Below are 3,945 nucleotides of genomic sequence, written 5' to 3'. Positions count from 1 at the left end.
AGCATTAACTGTGATGAAAAACGCATTTCCCATGGCATGAAATGCACGTGCAAGTTTGTTGAAGACGTTTTTGATTTCACTTAGACACAATATTGCCAGTTATGCAGTTATTAATTTTTTAAACAGAAAAATATCTATGCTCCTTATCAAATTTTGAGTAGTATATATAAAGTGGATGCAATGTTTCACTGTTCTCTAGAAGTATCAATGTTGATTTTGCCTTCATTTAACGTCTCACTTTGATCGTTCTTTATGTGTATTTAATTTCCAGAGGGATTTTTGCGGCCTCTACCGCTGCATCCACTGCCTCACTCTGAGCAACCTTCAGCCAATTCTTCCAGTCCCCCGATTTACCTGTAACCATACAAACGGTGTAAAACAATTTTGTTATAAAGTAAAACAATTTTTATTCGCATGCAAGATATTTTCACATGATTCGGAAAAGCCTTTTTCCTCGTGAATATTTCTTGCAGCGAACCAGTCATTTAATGTTTCTTGTATTGATTTCAGATTATCTCATTCGCGAAAATTAGTTGCTGTGAACGAGTTGATCACCAGTAAATCGCAAAAGGTTGGTTCGCAGTATACTGAATCCGTTAATTACCATATATATCGTATTGTAGTAGGATATTTATCTTATCAGATTGCCAAGAATATTGTTAAAAAATTTCATGAATGCTCTATTCTTGTTTATGAAAAGATGAAACTTCCATTGGGCTGGAAATATCTGGATTCACTCATTTGTACGTGTGGCTGGCCTTGCTCTAATGGTAATTACAGCAAACACGGACCCCTGGAAACACCAGAGATTGGATCAGATGCCAAAGAGGAGTAAGTATCCTCTGTTGACCGGTTTCTTAACGTAAGTACTTCCTATATTATATTACAATACCTACTTTATCAGAAAACAATGCACATGTTTTAAGGTCTAGATGAATGATTTAATTGTTATCTATATTTTTTACATTCCTCTAAAATCCGCATATATCAATAGATCTGAGACTAGCAGTTATATAAAAGAAGATTATCCTTAAAATCCCACCCACCCCTGGAATTAAATTTTAGAGTACGAATTTCTGGGGAGGGTGTACTGGATTGGGAGATCCTAATATGCAAAACCAGGTAGATGGTCTGATACTAAAATGTGGGTAAATATATATTTGGTAATTAATCGCAATTTTTTGAAAGATTCAAATATACTTGAAGGCAGAATCCAATTAAACATGTCTATATATCATCCAAATTGATGTTTAATATACAAACTGCAGTCAGCTATGTTGGTACACTATACTAAATATATAAATAAACATGATGCATTAAATCAAAGGGAGGGTACTATCAAAAGATACACAAATCCTGTTATTTACCTTTTCTGTACAGTATATGTTTGTCTTTTACATCAGTCATCATGTTCAAAGAAGCGGGAACGTTGCTGTTCTTATATGTTGACATTGCCTTAAACTCACATTCGCAATTTCACTGATCAGTTCGTCACTTGTGTCTAGTTCCAGGAAGTCGGCAATCTGTTTTACGTGTGTCTTAAGATCCTACAAGGAAAGACAGTCCATTCAAAAGAGAAAACACATTAATGAAGTATCAAATTTGTCAACATTACTTTGCGAAAGTTATCACACATGCTAAAAATAGGATGTTGATATATTACGTAGGACAACATAGCGTGCCACTCCGAAGCAAATCTATAAGAAAGCCTCTTGTATCCGTGTTTTAGAAACCTATTCTAGCTGTGATCGGACGGATAAACATCTATTACCTTCTTCATGTCTTCGTAGCAGAGATTTAAGAGAGGGTATGATGGATTTTCTTCCTGGAAATTGGTCCACTCTTTGACATATCCTGTCCAGGAACTGAAGTATATGCATGAATTATCAGTGTTATTGTCTCTTTTGAGGTAGTTCTAACATGTATGTGAATCATCTGTGATATTTTCATGTTGTTATTACATGTTTTCGATATGTGTATTTGTTACAGACAGGCCCATAATGTAAATATATGAAGTTGAGACGATAAAAAACACTGATCAACCTCATAAATACCATAAAGGATGCAAAATTGACCCGTTGACAGGTAACACCCACCGTATATTGATAACTTATAAATAGATTACTTTCATTTTTGAAAATGCATAAGGACACGAACTCCGACTCTTCATGCTAGCATACTAGCGCATCAGGGTTGCAATTCACTTTCAAAAACAGAATTATTTCTTATGTATGTGTTTACATTCTAATTTCATTTCTGTCGAAAATTCACAGCCATTTAGAATAGACGAATTGTAGTTATAAAGATTCATGCGAGCATTATTCACAACTGCATTGCATTCTTCAGGAAATCGCTTCATGTATTAAAGTAATTGGTAAAGATATTAAAATGCAAAAATGTTGGAAAAGTAGATAGTTTCTACTATCTTACGTTGTCCAGTGATGTGTCGAGGTACCAAATGGGACACATAAACACAATCGGACACTTGCTTGAGTTTCTCGACGGGGTACATTTCTATGAGTGGGGGCATCTTGTCGTGATACTCTAAATAATTATTTCGTAACATGTCAACCACTTCATAGCACCAATGCGTCCCAACAGAGATGAAATAGATCATATTTAGATATCATCATGAGTAAATCTGTACAGTCAATATTTTATATGCTCACTCTATCCAAGGGAAGCAGATTAGTGGACTCATTCTATTTGTAAGATTCAATATGATGTTTTAAACTAATGATGCATTCCTTGTGTGTAACATATGAAGAAATGGAATCTAAACATCACAAAATCAAGGAAATTAAGCCACTGGGAAATGTATAGTAATGGTTCATACAATCTTTTTTGTTTTACTGTTTTAAATGATATTTGAAATTTTAAACTTAGCCTAACTAAACCCCTACGTAAAACGACTAATACACTATAAGTACAGCATGTTAAGTTACCAACCAGATTTGGGGTATGAAATCCCACACAGACATCGCTGTCCCTGAATGACATGTCTTTTAACTGTTTGAGTTGTTCCACTATGTCACCCATGACGCTGACAGGAAATAGAAACCCGTCATATTCGACAACCTGCATGACCACCTTGCGGCTGGGATCTTTGATATCTTTGCTACTCATCTTAACAAAATACACTTAAATACTAGATTAAGGAACTTGCTTCAATCTTAAAATGAATATAATCATTTCCATTACTAGTGTAAAACTCCTTCACAAATCCAAAGAGGGGGAGATACAGAGAGAGAGAGAGAGAGAGAGAGAGAGAGAGAGAGAGAGAGAGAGAGAGAGAGAGTGTGTGTGTGTGTGTGTGTGTGTGTGTGTGCTTAATAGTAGAATTACACACATGCTCAAAGTTAAACAAAACTAGATACAATCAGCCAAATACCCGAATGACTTGAATGCTTAATCCAAAAAGAAGGTGGACGTATCTAAAGACATTGTATTAGAGTAATCAAATTACCCGGTAGTAGAAAAACAGACATAGAATTAACTATGATTTATAAGGGGGCAATTCAAGTTCATTACTCTACTCGTTCAGATTTCAGAAATAACACAGCTCCCGCATAAGACCACAGCGTGAATTACATAGACACAGCCTCTGGTCACTGATTACAGTATTTTAGAGGCATAAATATGTAGTGAAAATGCATTTCAAAACGTTGCACGAATAAAAAGAGCTTTAAAAAATGAATCTCAATAAGTTAGGCATGGTAAAGAAATTACATAATATAACAAACATTGTACGAAACTTTTTGCATTGCTCAGAAACAATTGCATGTCTTATAATAGCAATGGTCACTCCATACATATACATCACAATCTGTAAAACTAATGGCCACTCATTAGTGTAGTCTGATTCCACATAGATCAAGATAGCTGAGGTATAATTATAGAAATGGATTCCACGAGCAATCAGTAATATTTTTTCTTTCACTACAT

At 34.9% G+C, this 3,945-nt stretch overlaps 1 pseudogene; it reads right to left on the bottom strand.

Annotated features, from left to right (window-relative positions):
- Positions 1 to 145: 145 nt before the first annotated feature.
- LOC125654672 (sulfotransferase 1B1-like) lies at positions 146 to 3,126 on the bottom strand (annotated as a pseudogene).
- Positions 3,127 to 3,945: the final 819 nt, after the last annotated feature.

This window comes from Ostrea edulis, chromosome 7 (assembly GCF_947568905.1).
Source record: "Ostrea edulis chromosome 7, xbOstEdul1.1, whole genome shotgun sequence".
Taxonomy (NCBI): domain Eukaryota; kingdom Metazoa; phylum Mollusca; class Bivalvia; order Ostreida; family Ostreidae; genus Ostrea; species Ostrea edulis.
Note: the sequence above shows the minus strand (reverse complement) of the source record. Positions and strands in the feature narration are given on the sequence as shown.